This window comes from Cyprinodon tularosa, unplaced genomic scaffold, assembly GCF_016077235.1.
Source record: "Cyprinodon tularosa strain WSP-4 unplaced genomic scaffold, ASM1607723v1 ctg11, whole genome shotgun sequence".
NCBI classification, from domain to species: Eukaryota; Metazoa; Chordata; class Actinopteri; order Cyprinodontiformes; family Cyprinodontidae; genus Cyprinodon; species Cyprinodon tularosa.
In genome coordinates, this window is record NW_024037893.1 from 2,442,553 (window position 1) to 2,460,000 (window position 17,448).

Here is a 17,448-nt window from a genome sequence, read left to right on the forward strand (position 1 = left end):
TATCATCCACCTGTGGAGCGTCAGGTGCAGGCTGGGACGCCCCCTCACCTGGAGGCAGCAACACTGAATCAGCAGCAAAACAGACAGAATTAGCTGTCTGATCTGTTTCTTTTTCAAGATGACCACAGTTGGAAGACTCGTTCAGAACCTTATTTCCAGGTTTCTCCATTTCATTCCTCATAGGCTGTCTATCCATAGCGCTGCTTCCCTCTTCAGCATCAGAAACAGTTACCGGGGGAGACGCCCCCTCCTCCGCAGCGGGAGGAGAACCAGCATTCAGGGACGCTCCACCGGTTGGATCTGTTTTAGCCTGCTCTGTCGGGTTTTTATGCGGACAAGCGGCCCTTTTATGCCCAACATCCCCGCATTCAAAACATTTCATGTTTCCAGTGCTTGCATAAACCATGTAAGATCCTTCTTGATATTTGACTCTGAAAGACACCTCCAGCGTCTGTGTCGCAGAGTTTAAAAACATAAACACCTGTCTCCTAAAGGACTGAACATGTTTAAGTTTATCGCTTTTACATCCCAGCCCCACTGTTTTGAAACCGCTGGCGAATTTCCCAAAACGCTGGAGTTCTTTCTCCAACAAGTCATTCGGAATGAACGGCGGCACACCTGAAACAATAACCCGGGTGGAGGGCACTGCAAGCGGGGACACCTGCAGATACTCTCCACCTAGTGTCACTCCACTGACTATCAACTGGGTAGTAAAACGCTCCTCCTTCAAAAACACCACAACACCTTTATTCATTCTCGAAGCGTAACCTAAATTGATGTGACCCACAATGTCACCAATAGCCAGGAGAACTGTTTCAACTGGGATTGACGGATCAGGCTGAATCCGAATCCCATTCGTCAGGGACAGGGGTGGCGCCTCTGAAGACGCCATCCCCGCAAACAAAGAGCGCTGCAAGCGCTAATGGGACAAAAACCACTCCAAAGTGTAGAATCAGTGCAAAGAAAGAATATTGGAAAAAAAGCACATAAAAAGAAAAAGATCAGAAAAACTGTAATAGACAATACTTTCACTCTCAATCAGACTCACCACATGCAGCCTCACCGTCACCAACACACTCCCAGCATGCAATGCAGAAAGAAAGAAAGAAAGAATGAATCAATGAATGAATGAATGAATTGTCCCTTGGATTTAATCCATTACCTGACCCTGTTGTTGCAAAGAAGTATTCATAGCTATCCAAACTACCTCAGTAGTATGCACACTCGAAGGCCAGATCTGCACAAGACTAGCTACAGATTGTGTGTCTGGAGAGCTTATAAAAAACCAATTTGACATTATTATCATTTTGGGCATGTAGACAATCATGTTGCAATGATTTACCATGTAGACAAAGCTAATCCAGTGTATTAACTGTGAGAGCTTCCAGTCAGATGGTGTGCCAGTATGCTAATAATGCTCTGCTTAAAAAAGTAGGCTACATAATTGCAGATAAAACCAATGCCAAAACCAAAGATTTGCATGGAAGTGCCTTTTTTTTTCTGAAGATTTAATCATTTTGGGATCAGAGGGCAGAATATAAGTATAATACTTTCACTGACTGAACATCATCCAGTCTATTTGTGGAGCTGGAAAGCAGCATGTGGCACTGCTCCATTTTAACCCCCTGTTCTTTAGGCTTCTTCAATCGGCGGCTGCTACAGATGGTGCACTGGCACACTGACAATGGAAACTTTCAGGAGATGAAATGATACTATTCTCTTAAACACCAACCGATACATAATCTGACCTACATTAATGAGGACAATTACAACACAGCACTATTCAAAGAGCTGGTACATGGCAGACTTCTTGTTGAGAAAATAATTATATTTAAATCTATCCGCCTGTGTAAAAAAAGTTTCTTTTCTATATTTCAAATGTGTAAAATATGGCTTTTCAGTTTAATAGTCATTCAGATGAGCATTGCAACAGATAATAGAATTTTTTTTCAGACTGGATCAATAGATCAGCGCCCTTCAAGAGGCCATTTATAAAATGCTTCTGAAATGTTAAACATTTAGCTTTCATAGCTCCCAAACATAAGGTTTCTATGAACGTTAGCAAAGCTACAAATAAAAAGATATATCTTTTGGAGCTAAAGATAAAATAAAGGATGTTTGCTCTTGGAACACAATTCACTTCCTAGTGATTGCTGTGATATCAACAACAAAAGCATTCATTAGATCCCATCTTTTCATCTGGAAATTGTCTATTATTCACCCTGGCATATATTTTGAGCAATGGACCAATTTGATGTACTGTAATTAAGCAATATCCTGTGATCCTTTTTTTAATAGAGGAATTTTTATAAACAAAGACAATATCCAAGACAAATATTTGTTACTTTCTAAAGTTTTCAGTCTGTAATGACTGTACCTTAAAATCCTCATCCAACATCAGTTAGAAAACAAAACATCCAAAATTACCCCAATGAGTAAGAGAAACAAATTAACCAGCCCTAATCAACATTTTTAATCTCACTGGTTAGACATAAATATAGGCAAATAGATGAGCACGAGTTTCTATCCAACTTCAATAGAGAGCATAATTTGTCATTTAAAATATTTTAATTATGTATAAAATGTAGTGAAGGGCTAAAAGTCAGACATGGTAATGTAGAGTAGAGCAAATCTACAGTATATATCGCATTTCACAAGACAACTCAAACAAGTCTATTTACATGAATAGAATATGGAAAAAATAAAAAACCTATAAAAAAAAGGTACATATGAATGTTATGTTCATCTTAGTGGAACAGTGGGTAGCACTGCTGCCTTGCAGGAATAATATTCCGGGTTCAATTCCCGGCCCAGGGTCTTTCTGCATGGAATTTGCATGATTTCCCTGAGCATGCGTGGGTTCTCTCCTCAGGTGTGAGTGTGTGTATAATTGGTTGTTTGTCCTGTTTGTCTCTGTGTTACCCTGCAATGGACTGGTGAACTGTCCAGGGTGGACCTAGCCAGTAGACAGCTGGAGATAGGCACCAGCACCCCCCGCGATTCCACTTAGGATAAGCGTGATGGAAAATGGATGGATAAATGTCATGATAATAATGATATTAATTTGGATGAAGGCACTTGATACACTGACATCAATAATTCAGTCAGTCAATCAACTTTTATTCTTACAGCCTTTTACGACTCACAAGGTAACTAAAATGCTGTATATAAAATTTAGAAAACACAATGAAAAAATCATATATAAGCAAAATTACAAAATAAAATCCAAAAAAAGTCTGTTTTACAATATGTATTCTGCTAGTACACAAATTTAGCCCCATAGTAAAGGGCCCCTTTCTCAGAACTCCCCCCACAGGTTATTACAATGAACAGACTCAAATATGTTCTCCAGGCAGCAACCCAAAAGTAAACTGGATTGGCAAACTCCAGTGAACCCTCAAGCACCATGCAGAGAGTCTACAGATGCTCCACTGTTCCATGGTTGGGACAAAAACTCCACATTGATCCTCCTGAAACTGAGTTTCCACAATCAACCGGACCACTCTAATGCTATAGCTTAGGCCTTCCTAGGGAGGCTAAGAAGTGTGACTCCCCCTGTATTCGGAATATTCCCAGTCTAGGGGCACTCTCCCTGAATGCTGTGGAATGTCATGACATCCCATGACTGCCATGACAGCATGACCCATACATACACACTTCATCATTTCTCACCTTCACTAGATGCGGTTATACTTTCTTGTATTCTGCTGTAGAATGATTCCTATATTTTTGTTTTTTACTCGGGGATTCAACCTCTGCCATTTCACAGGATGCACAGCTTTGAGTGGTAACTAGGTGACTGGTATTGTCACTTAGTATTGGCTTTTTTTTCTGACTAAACCAATCAGCGCACTCTCTGGCATGTCTTTGGACAGATACGCTGCACAGGTTTCACAAGCAACCTCCCCACACCCACCTCTCTTTGTGCCTGTGCAATCAAAGTAGTTCGAATCGACATATGATGCATGAATTATTGTATTGCCTGCACGCTCTCACTGGCATTAAAAAACACCACCTTGCATAGTCCAAAATCCGGGATAATTTATTCGACTAGTGGGCATCCTTGAACAACTGTCTGCGCTGACACCGGGGCTAGCTATAGCTCAGGGGGAAGACTGTTGTTATATTGTTGATGTTTTTTAAATATGAGGCCTGCACTGATATACAGTGCCATAACTTATACTTCTTTTTCCTTCTGTGAATGTTATGCAGTTTATAGCAATCCATTTGTAACTGTCATATTCCCATACTTGATCAGGTTTTTAAAACTGCAATGGTATTGATCTGCTTCAAAATATTTTCTAAAGATATATTAATCACAATTGGCCTTTATATTATTATTTTTTTTCTTGCCTATAAGACAGGAAATTGGTCTGAGAGAGAAGACTAAGACATACAGTGAAGGACAATGGCTCTGGGACTCAAACCCAGATGACAGTCAAGAACTAAGGCTTCTGTACATGAGTCAAACACTTTATGGTATAATTTATTCATATTCCCCCCACAAAAATATACCGGTAGTTCAGATTCTTGTTCAATCATCTAAATTTCTATGATATAAAGTCTAAAAGAATGTACCTTATGAGATCACATTACTTAGATCCTTATTTAATTGCCTAGCATGTGAAACTTGACCATGTCAGAATTTTTCTTCATAGATTAATATATTTCTGCTGTTTTGGAAAATGTTGTACTGAAACCTTCCAAATAATGATAATATTTATATATGATAGTTAATTGTCTGTTCCCATTATAACTTTTAAATAATATATAATTTAATAATTTAGTCAGGTATACAGAAGGATTAAATTATGCTTAAATAATACCCAGTAGCTAGCTAGCTTCCTATAGCTGTGAATGGTAACGAAAAACAGTATCAAAAAAAAAAAAAAAAACAAGAAAGTAAAGCATATGCACCCCTTATAATCAACAGGAAGAACTTAAAAGATTTAAGAATTTAGATAGGATTAAGAAATTCTTGTCACGATGAAAATTGAAGTTAAGAGTTCCCGTCAAACGGTATTTACTGTTATTGTTTGAATCTAGCTCATTTATATCCTTATCATTATTTTGGTTTACTTTTTGCTATGTTTGTTTTTTAAGAGATGTCTGAGTTAGGGTTTTATACAAACTTCGATTAACCATTTTGTAGGCTGTTAAATAGCATAACCAAGTGCTTAGTGGTAAACACAGTGTAATCTGTAACGCAGTAAGTAGACAAGCTAATGCCTTATTTAATAAGAACCAAACATGCATTATTGTTCAATGTAATGGCATAAATTAGGCAACCCCAGTTGTGGCCCAGATGTTTTTGGATTTAAAGACCAAATGTTCTATTTCGGGACACTTGTGATCTTTGACACACTTCCTGGGAGAGCTCTTTAAATCTTAGAATGCTTGTTTTTATTTTGACCTTGTATTCAGAGCTTTCATTGCGACAGTAAACATTCATAAGTGAGCAGGGGAATTTGAAAGAATTCTGTAAATAAATGGACTCCAGAAAATGTTATTATTGATTTTTTTACTGCCATCAAAACACACAATAATGAATGATTTCCTGTCAATGCAGGACACTGATACATGGGTGCTGGTTAATTTGGACATATTGTTATACTGTAGCTTCTTTAATTTATTGACAAAGATCAATCAAGTAACATCAGCTTATCTAAAAGGGGTCCCTATCTGTAGAACAATTTAAAATTTTGCAGGTTTGAACCAGAACCTGACAAGGAAAAACAGTTTTGAGTTTCTGCTCTGGAAAAAACTGCAGAATCTGTTTGCTCTTTTAAATCAGGACTGAAACACGTTCGTTTTTGCTGCAGCTTATCTTGGAAGGCAAAATATTTCTTTGCAATTTCTTCCTTGGTTTTAGCTTTTATTGATTTCAGTTTGGTTATTTTCATTCATTGTTTGTGACTTGTAAGGCAAAGTGGATTTATGTGGCATAGCAAAACGTGTAAATCTGCATTTCGGGAAAGAATAAGGGTATAAAAAACATATAATACATCACAATTATAGTCAAACCATCATAACAACAGCGGGGTTAGGGTTATGTGATTTATGTCTTTTATGCTTTTTTGTGATGTTCTGCCTGTGATTATGGTGTAAAAGGTGTTTTTTTTTTGTCCTTATCCTTTGTATTTCCTGAGAAGTAGAATTAGGTATCCTAAATTATTAATGATGCTGCATATGTGAATATCTCCACCTTGCCTTAAGAAGACAGAAGTTAATGCACTTCTGCTTTGAAAAATTAGCACATCTTCTTTAAGAGCTTTCTACTTCTATTATTTTACATATTATTTCAAAAGCCTGCCATTAATGATCTGTCTAGGTTGTACCCATTCTTTTCCCCATAAACTACTGGAGATGGGCACCAGCCCCACTGTGACCCTGATACTGTAGATGAAGCAGGAGAAGAAAAGTTATATTTAGGTTAAGATATTTGACAAATGAAGGTTTGTTTCTTTTTTTCCCTATTTTCTATTTTTTCTTATTTATTTCTACTCCTTGGATCTTTGATTTGGTTATACTTTGACTTATATGTATGTGTACCTACAATGCCTGCAAGTTAAATGCTCATAGTAAACATTTTTCAAAAGCTAACTAATTTTGTATCCCCTTTCTCTGCGGTCTTTATACATGACCGGAATTAGTTGGGAACAGATATACAATGGGTTTGAATAGAGTGTGCATAGCTTTTTATAGGTAATAAACTTGGTGAAAAAGATCTGTTACAGCGTACCACGGCTGCAGATGTAAAACATGACAAAGAGATAAAGTGTTTTGTTTTTCAGTATATGCAAACTCCTTTTTGTTTAAGTAGAGGAATGTTTTCCTTTCAACTCCACTTTTACTGTCAGGTAATTTAATGTTATATTCATAAAAGGTGAAATAAGTCGTTCTCACTAAGAGATAGAACACATATGGAGCTAAAATTCAACTACAGGCGCTAGATTCTTTTTTTACCTGTTCCAGTACTTATTTCCTTACATAATTAAGCTCTAGGAGAACCACAGCTGATTAAAGTGATTATGTAAAGAAATTCACTTAGAGCAACTGGAAGATGTCATCCAAAAGTGAAAAAAATATATATAAAAGTTTGGTATTCAGGCCAAAGGGAGGTTCGGTTCAGTTTACATAAGGGTTATGTATAATCACAGGACAACCCCACAACTATGACCTTGTCATAATCTTGTTTTTTTTTTTCAACTAAGATATTTAGGGGCTTTCTCAGCATGATGAATTATTGATATACTGTAGGCTATGATTAGAAAAAAAAAACAAGCTGTCAAAAAAAATTTTTTTAGAGTCTACAAAAATAACTAATAACCATGATATTATTAACAAGTAGACAACTCACAGCATCCCACAGTAGCCTGAAGGTTACATGGAGTTTAATTACAGATCGTTAAGTTGCAGGGAGGACTTAAGTTTATTAATCATTTCTTGTCCTACTTACTTTGAATCAAGTGATAAGTTAACAGCAAGCTTAATGGGCTGTCAGCCTTCATGAATTATAAAGTATATTTACCAATCACACAGTGAATCTGAAGCATTTTATTTACTTACCGGCAATGATATCAAAATCCAAAGTCCTCCCTCTCACATTACTCTCTAAAGGCTAACATAGAGGCTGGTGCAGGATCTCTGTTTGGAATGGATCACACACTTCTATATTACATGCATAAATCAGCTTAATATACAGGTGCTGGTCATAAAATTAGAATATCATGAAAAAGTAGATTGATTTCAGTAATTCCATTTAAAAAGTGAAACTTGTATATTATATTCATACATTACATACAAACTCATATATTTCAGATGTTTATTTTGTTTAATTTTGATGATTACAAATGACAACAAATGAAAATCTCAAATTCATCATATCAGAAAATTAGAATATTGTGAAAAGGTTCAAAATTGATGGCCCCTGGTGCCACACTCTAATCAGCTAATTAACTCAAACCACCTGCAAAAGCCTTTAAATGGTCTTTCAGTCTAGTTCTATAGGCTACACAATCATGGGGAAGACTGCTGACTTGACAGTTGTCCAAAAGACGACCATCGACACCTTGCACAAGGAGGGCAAGACACAAAAGGTCATCGCTAAAGAGGCTGGCTGTTCACAGAGCTCAGTGTCCAAGCACATTAATAGAGAGGCGAAGGGAAGGAAAAGATGTGGTCGAAAAAAGTGTACAAGCAAGAGAGATAACCGCACCCTGGAGAGGATTGTGAAACAAAACCCATTCAAAAATGTGGGGGAGATTCACAAAGAGTGGACTGCAGCTGGAGTGAGTGCTTCAAGAACCACCACACACAGACGTATGAAAGACATGGGTTTCTGCTGTCGCATTCCTTGTGTCAAGCCACTCTTGAACCACAGACAGCGTCAGAAGCGTCTTGCCTGGGCTAAAGAGAAACAGGACTGGACTGCTGGTGAGTGGTCCAAAGTCATGTTCTCTGATGAAAGTAAATTTTGCATTTCCTTTGGAAATCAAGGTCCCAGAGTCTGGAGGAAAAGAAGAGAGGCACTTCATCCACGTTGCTTGAAGTCCAGTGTAAAGTTTCCACAGTCAGTGATGGTTTGGGGTGCCATGTCATCTGCTGGTGTTGGTCTATTGTGTTTTCTGAGGTCCAGGGTCAACGCAGCCACATACCAGGAAGTTTTAGAGCACTTCATGCTTCCTGCAGCTGACCAACTTTTTGGAGATGCAGATTTCATTTTCCAACAGGACTTGGCACCTGCACACAGTGCCAAAGCTACCAGTACCTGGTTGAAGGACCATGGTATCCCTGTTCTTAATTGGCCAGCAAACTCTCCTGACCTTAACCCCATAGAAAATCTATGGGGTATTGTGAAGAAGAAGATGCAATACACCAGACCCAACAATTCAGAAGAGCTAAAAGCCACTATTAGAGCAACCTGGGCTATCATAACACCTGAGCAGTGCCACAGACTGATCGACTCCATGCCACGCCGCATTGCTGCAGTAATACAGGCCAAAGGAGGCCCAACTAAATACTGAGTGCTGTACATGCTCATACTTTTCATGTTCATACTTTTCAGTTGGCCAACATTTCTATAAATCCTTTGTTTTTATTGGTCTTCAGTAATATTCTAATTTTCTGATATGATGAATTTGAGATTTTAATTTGTTGTCATTTGTAATCATCAAAATTAAACAAAATAAACATCTGAAACATATGAGTTTGTATGTAATGTATGAATATAATATACAAGTTTCACTTTTTAAATGGAATTACTGAAATCAATCTACTTTTTCATGATATTCTAATTTTATGACCAGCACCTGTATTTAGTTCAATGTAACCACAATTTAGTGAAGGCATGTATTCCAGTAGTTTAAAGATCAGTAAAATTATAATGAAGCTATGACCAGTTTAGGATCGCCATGACTACAGTACTCCTTAAACTAGACCTGTTTTTCTTTTCCTTAAAAAACAACAGCAGGGTTTTAAAAGATGTACTGTTTCCTGATCAGCTAATGTGACGTAAAACTTTTCACCAACTTTTGAAGACTTTATTGGTAGCTTCCCTGATCTGAGCTCAGTGTTGAGAGGGCTGAGAGGAATAGAAGCAGAACCAGGCAGGCAATTTTTCAATTTATCAGGACTTTTTTTCTTTCTATCAAAATTTTTTTTTCTGTATTTTAGTAAAGTTTTGTGTTGTTCTAAGTGCTCAATACCAACATCCAGTGATCTGAGCCAGATAAAAATGCCACTGACAGATTTTCCGCAAAGGATCCCACTTAGATCCATTCTAGTTCATTGAGAAGTAGCTTGACACATCCTGGGCCAAAGTGACATCATTTAATTTCCACACAAGTAGGTGCTTAGTGCCTGACAAGATACCAAACAAAAATGCTTCCTGTTCAGCTGATGGCACTTTGAATGCTTTTCTCAGATCAAGAGAATAATGAAGAAAACACTTCAGGTAAATCAAATCTTCTTTGATTTAGTTGAGTTCTTAACACCAACCATTCAAAATTCCCTATTATTTCACCTCTTTTTTTAGATGTATTTTATGTGCAGAAATCACAATTTACAGAAATCTTTATTAAGGAATATATCAAAATTACTTAATCTCTGAAACACAACTCAATTCTGCAGTCGTCTTCTGATTTAAAATGTGATAAAGGGCTTCATTCAAGGCTTTATGAGGGAATTTTCATTTGTATGCATAAACATTTAAGATGTTAATGCTGTAGTGTATATGAAAAACGCAGTTAAATAATCAGATGCTCTGACCTGACAAGGTCTAGAAGGCAAAAAGATTGTGAGAGGTGCTTTTTAATTTTAAATGTGTGCAATTATCTCTTATCACTAAATGAAACTAAAAAACACTTATAGTTTTGCAAATTAAAAAAAATGAAAAGATAAACTGTAAAATAACCAGAAATTTAGATTTTAGATAGAGTTAGACATCTTTATTGTCATTCATGTTTGCATCAACAAAGCGGCTTGCGGCTGGATAACTCAAGCGGTAAGTCTCTTGTCCTGCAAACAGGAGGCCTGGGTTTGTATCCCAGCTGGGGAGAATGAGCTGACAGTGACCCCTCACACTAATGCCTGCTTTGGGGAGTGTGGCCTACTGTATATCACTGTATCAGCGGCCAAAATTCCAGGAGCCCAAAAGCAATGGCGTAACTATCGGTAAGCAGAGATTGCAGTTGCTTAGGGGCCCCGTCGCTGACACCTGGTTGGTCCCCTATGCAATTGTGGACTAGAACGTCTCTTTACAAATGTAATGGTGCAAAAAATTCCTCTTCAACCCACCTGCTACTGGATCAACTGACCGGACCTTATTTATACCCCAACACATGGCAGAGGCCCACCCAGATAATGTAGCTTACGGGCCTATTGTTGTGTCGTTACGGCAGTGTCCCAAAGCCATTAATTATGGCGATTCTGATTGGCCAAATATTGATTAATTAATTTTCCCTAGCAACTTTATACAATTGGTTATTTTGCTACACCTCAGGGGCGCTTTGAATGAGCGCCCAAGCAGAGAATAGATACGTTCTGTCGGTGGAAATGTGCTGTTGAATTACAGTCAATTGGTAGAAGTGTTGTTTTGATAATTCATATTACATGTAGCCACATTCTATTAAGTAAAACTGACATTGATAATACTTTTAAAATCTATATATATTATTTATGACTTTTCCCCTCCACAGCCAGGGAGGGCGGCGCCCCAGCGCCCCCTATGGGTCAGCCGCCTCTGCCTCCATCTAATCTTTGTATCCTAACTTTTATTTTTGGTGGTCATATTAGTTAAGTTAAGGGCTCAGCACCATATGCTAACGCTCCTTTGATACAGGGATAGAGGGCAGGTTGGCATGTTCATCCGCACATTAAATTTAGTCCCAGTGGATGAAGGTTAGGACTAAAGAGGAAATGTTTTACTGGCGTGGGAGATATGCAGTGGGGATTATTTTACTCCATCTGAATGGGTGTGTTGAAATGGGCAGCAATCGTAATGGCGATGAAAAAAATGCAACTCTCTCATTGAGAGTGAAATTTATTTCCAGATTCAGATTTATTGTCGAATATTTCAAACTGCCTTAGAAAGCTGCCAGTGAGCTTTAAAACTCGCTCCTTTGCCTTATTAAACTCAAGCTTTAACTGAACTCACGTTTAGGCAAGGATGAAACTATATTATTGCAGAAAAATGTGCTGTGCTTGGCTAATTAGCTGCTGCAATCAGCTAGGGTGACCAAATGTCCGTATTTCCCAGGACATGTTCGTATTTCACGTCCTGTTCTGGGCGTCCCGGGTTTTTTTAGAAAGTGAGGAAATGTCCTGTTTTTTTTTTATTACCTTCATTGGACCATTAAATTTACAGATGCTAGGGCACTGCGCACGACGCTGCGTGTGACATCACCCCTGAGCCGCGCCAGTGCGGGTGCCCCGTTCTTAATCAGAATATAGATAGCGTGGCTGTCAGTACGCCAACAACATGCAAAGGCACAAATGTATGTTTACCAACGATTTACAAAAGAGTTTCCCCGCTTTCAGACCGGATCGAGACAAATGGGAGGCCTTGTGCACAGTGTGCAAAGCAGGCAAATATGTCTCGGTGTCCAATGGAGGTGCAAGGGATCTGAAAAGCCACCTGGACTCCGAAAGTCAAGATATTCTATTGATATGTTTGTTCGTTTTTGGTACATTTTGAATTATTTTTGCTACAAAAGAGGTATTTTTTGTTAATTAGCTCATTTGTTTATTTTTTCCAATAACCTACAGAACAGACATTATTTCGTTCATTGCTGAGGCTGAGTATCATCATATTGGGAGTTGAGAGTTATTGTTAACTTTTATTGTTAAGTGAGGGATGTTTAGATGAGACATTATTTCTTTCATTGTGCTATTCATTCATTACAGGAATTGTTAAGCATTTTTAATAAATACATTTTGAATAAAATTATCATTTGTTATTGGAGTTATTGCTGTTGAGTTTTACTGAAAATCATTTTTAATAAACCAACTGTTAATATCATGTTATTGTAGGATTACCTAGGCCTATGCATGGGAACAGAGATCCCCCGCCGCCGCCCTCCCCGCTCCAAGGTGTCCTTGTTTTTCAAGATGAAAATATGGTCCCCCTATATATTTACATATAAATTTACATATATATATATTTATGAATATATATTTATTCATTCATATATTTATTCATTCATATGCTGTGTATTTATGTTATCCTACACTACTACACAATTATTAGGCTACCATCAAGGACATGAATGAATTTATACAGGAAATGAACATTTGCCAGGAAGCTGTTTATGCAAAGAAAGAGCTTTATTAAAACACACACAACTATATACAACGCGTATCCAAACACATGCGTATCTAAAAATTACAACTCCGTGAACGGTCCGTTTGCTTCCTCTGGGTTGGAGGTAACTGGCAGCATTCCCTCCGAGGCAGGTCCGATGTGCAGACGCCTACTGTGCGTGGCCCTGTACTTCGGCATCGCTTCTAACCCGGACTGCAGCTTAACCCCTTGCTCACACTGGCTCCGGTGCGGTTAACGAGCCGACGGAGACCGCAACTCCCGCACACCCCCTCTCACACTGCCCTTTTGACTACGGTGCGGTGCGGTGCGGCTCTGCGGCAGCCTCCGCACGCAACGTGTTGGCTGGCTGCGTATATCTGAAGCTCCTGCGTACCGTCTCAAAATACGTCTTACAGGCAGCTGGAAAACAATTAAATGAGAGTGGTATGAATAAAAAAATCAAACGCAAGTCACAGTAACAAGGAAGGAGAAAACATTAAAACTAGTCACTTACACACAATGTCGTCTTTATCAACATCGTGCAAATCTGGACTTGCTGATATGGCTCCGAGCAAATAGGAGGTCACCGCCTCATTGTGAGGCGACAGTAGTCTGTGAAAACAAAATGTACAGCTATGATCGGTATCTATTCGTATCCATTGCCTTTTACCTAGGGTGACCAAACGTCCGTATTTCCCGGGACATATCCGTATTTCACGTCCTGTCCCGGGCGTCCCGGGTTTTTTTTAGAAAGTGAGGAAATGTCCTGATTTCACTGCGCACGACGCTCCGTGTGACGTAATCCCTGAGCCGCGTCAGTGCGGGCAGCCCTGTTCTTAATCAGAGGCTCTGTTCGAAAACCTGGGCTGCATCCTCCAAGGACGCGGTCTACCTAGACTGGATCCTTCGAAGTCCTTGAAAATAAGGAGGCCGGAAGAGTTTTGTCTGTAAATTCGAACAGGTCCTCCCTTCAGCGGGTTCTACCGACGTATGCTCTGTTGCTTAGCAACCATGAAAGTTGATACACAAAGCAGGAAAAGAATGAATACCGAGGTTTTCAAAACTGTTTGTTTATTTATTTAAAAAAAAGTTAAAGCCAACAAAGACTACACTCACAAGAATCCAGAGTGGAATAAAGATTCCAACCACCGGGAGCAGGAACAACTCAAATCAAATGTAATGATAGAAACCTTAGTCAGTTAAATAACCTGCTGCTGTCATTCTGCACATCTCTGATGTTGCTGCTCTTTTCAAATATCCAATACTGTAAAAATGTCCATAGCTGCATATTGGTTATTAATTCTCCAGTTTTATATTGTTTAAACACTTTACAGTATTTTATTGTTTATATTTTAACTCTTCCCTATTATGTTATTCTTATACATTTTTCTAAGGTCCACATTTGTGTGACCATTTTCAATAATCTTTCTGCTGCTGTAAATTTGCCCATTGTGGGACAATAAAGGGATTTTATATACTATAAAAGGGTTAGAAATACATAAGTAAATCTAAACAATGTATGTATAAAAATATATCTGCAAAATCTCTAATATTCAACAACAAAAAATACTTAGTTAAGCATATTGTGCACAAACAACAATAAAAAAATGAAAATCCTATCAGATGTATAGTCCCCACTCTGCAGATCTATTAGAATATGTCCTTAAATTACAGCCAAACCCATTTACACAGTAACAGATAAAAACCTTTAGATAAATCAAATACTACTGCCTCATATCTGACTCTATAACCATTAAAACAACAATTTTCATTCATTCCAGATGGAACTATTCACAGAGTTGTATTATATTAAACTGAACTTCCAATTTTCACCACTGTTCTGCGCCAAGTAACATTTCCTCTGATCATGGAGCAAATCCCGATGATGAGACATTTGCTCTTTCAATGACCCCCCCGCTCCAAGGTGTCCTGGTTTTCCCAAATATAAATATGGTCACCCTCTTTTACCGCAGAAGGAAAGCATATTCTTTAAATCTTACCCTTGCTCCGGTTCATAGCGCCTGCAATTAGTCTCCGAGTTGTGAAGACGGCGTACTGCTTCCTGTGAATAACAAAAAATACACTTTAATAAAGCTTGTTCTTGCAAGGCTACTATTAGCCGTAGCTTTAGGATAGGCTGTTATTAGCCGTAGCTTTAGGCTAGGCTGCTATTAGCCGTAGCTTTAGGCTAGGCTGCTATTAGCCGTAGCTTAGGCTAGGCTGCTTTTAGCTTAGCAGGCAGTAATCGAACATATATTTACCGCTAGCATCTCTTCTTTGAGTTCGTCTTGTTCGATGCAGAGTCGCCATCGTGTCCAAGAGGAGTTTTACCCCGAAATCCCACATACTCCGCTCCAGACCGCCTGCACAAAGCAAAGCATACATCCTCCACTGTGGCTGCAGAGCCCCGCTCTGAGTTTCTTGGAGATCGTAGAGAGCATGCGCGAGATGAACCAGGGTTTCCGCGGATCAATAAAAATAATTTAAAAATCATTCTTTTTTTTTTTTAAATCAAGGCCTTAATTGGCACTAAAATTATTTAAATATGTTTATCGAAGTATTTATTATTCTTTAATAAAAAATGCTTATAAAAACAATTTCGTCAGATATATTATATCGCTCCAGGCGGAGAAAAAGCTAGAGGATATATATATATACGTATATATGTGTGTGTGTTTACATACAGGAGTCATGGAACTCTGCTTACAGCTCCTTCATATTTCATGTTGTAAAGGAAGAAAATATTCTAACATAGTTAACTTTGGAAAACGATTGGCTTCTGATTCTTCCCTTCCCCAGGTCCACTCGGCGAGCTGCGTTTGGTAATAAAACCAACATTGCGTGTTGACGTCACAGAATTACAGAGTTTAATCCAATATAAGACAATGCATACACTTTAGAAATAAGACAATGCACAAACCTACACCAGAAACTGCAGAACAACAGAGACATACATTCCATTACCTGACATAGGAGGAAAGAAAGCAAAGAGTACAGAGACATCTTTGGAGAGTTGCAAGGGCAAATCTGATCTTTTTCTTCTATTTAGAAAGCTTTATCCTCTTGTATCTAATCCATTCAAAAAGGGCTGGCCCTCGGTCCTCCAACCAAACGCCATCTCTGACACTGCTAGGGCTTCCCCTTATTTACTGCAAACATCTGGGGTCATTTGCTTCTTTGTTTTAACAAGAAAAGGCGGAAAGCTTGTCCTGGCATCTAGAATTCCTAAAGTCATAAAACACAATATAAGCTCTCACAGACAGCTTGTGGAATGCGGGGGGCCTCACCATCCCTGGTTGTTTATTCTGGAAGACTTTTGACCTTCTGTAAACCAAGCAGAAATCTCTCCTGCAGGCTTAACTGTTATTCACCCCCCAGGAGATACTCATTTTAAGGCCTCCTGTGCTTTGAATACTTACCCATTAGTAGTTTTAAATCATTAACACAGCCTTGTTCAAAATTAAGAAATATGTTCAAGTGAGAGTGTTTACACATGCCATAAGATTAACTGTAATAAAGTCTAAAAAATAATCATTTTTCTTTAACAATGTACACTAATAACTTGTGTACATGGTTCTTGTTGATGGCATTAAAATCATTTCTAATAGCATTAAAATAGCAATAAATTAGAGTCACTCATTCCTGTATGAACCCTGTGAGCGCTTAATTTAATATGACATATTAAAAAAATCCCACCATCATCCAGCATATGTTCAGTTTCTGCCCAAATATATATATATATTTTTGTAGATTTTTGTAACGGGGATAAGGATAATTCAAAACTGCTTTTTTTGAATGAACTTGTTCTCTACACCCAAACTCAGCATCTCTTTTCATTCCTGTAATAAGAAGTTTCTTTTGAATGGATTTGATTAAAGTTTAAGTCCCTCGGTATAAAGTAAATATTTTGATGGAGATGAGAAATCTGCTTCCTCGTTGGTGAATAACCAATAGTTTGGATCTAATAATTTAAATAAACAGTGTTAGATTTTTTTTTTTATATAATAAGAATTGTGCTATAATTTCTAGTCACCGATCAGTTGCTGCTATATTTTAATTTGACGAACCGGAATTTGTCGATGTTCTTTTTCCTGTTTGGTGCGATTGCAATTGCGGATCTTGACCTGGCCGGACCTTATGACCACAGTGTACCAATCTTCTGATGGCTACTTCCAACAGGATAATGTGCCATGTTGTGAATCATCTCAGACTCATTTCGTGAAACTTTTCCACTTAAGTAATTGTGAATTGAGCATATTGACAGACAACATTTTATTTTTTATCTTAAATGCAATTTTTTTTTTAAATAATTACTGCTCTAAATGTATTGCTCTGTCAGCTAAAGATCTGTTTTGGTAGGGTGACCAAACGTCCGTATTTCCCGGGACATATCCGTATTTCACGTCCTGTCCCGGGCGTCCCGGGTTTTTTTTAGAAAGCGAGGAAATGTCCTGATTTCACTGCGCACAATGCTCCGTGTGACGTAATCCCTGAGCCGCGTCAGTGCGGGCAGCCCTGCTCTTAATCAGAGGCTCTGTTCGAAAACCTAGGACGCATCCTCCAAGGACGCGGTCTACCTAGACTGAATCCTTCGAAGTCCTTGAAAATAAGAAGGCCGGAAGAGTTTTGGCTGTGAATTCGAACAG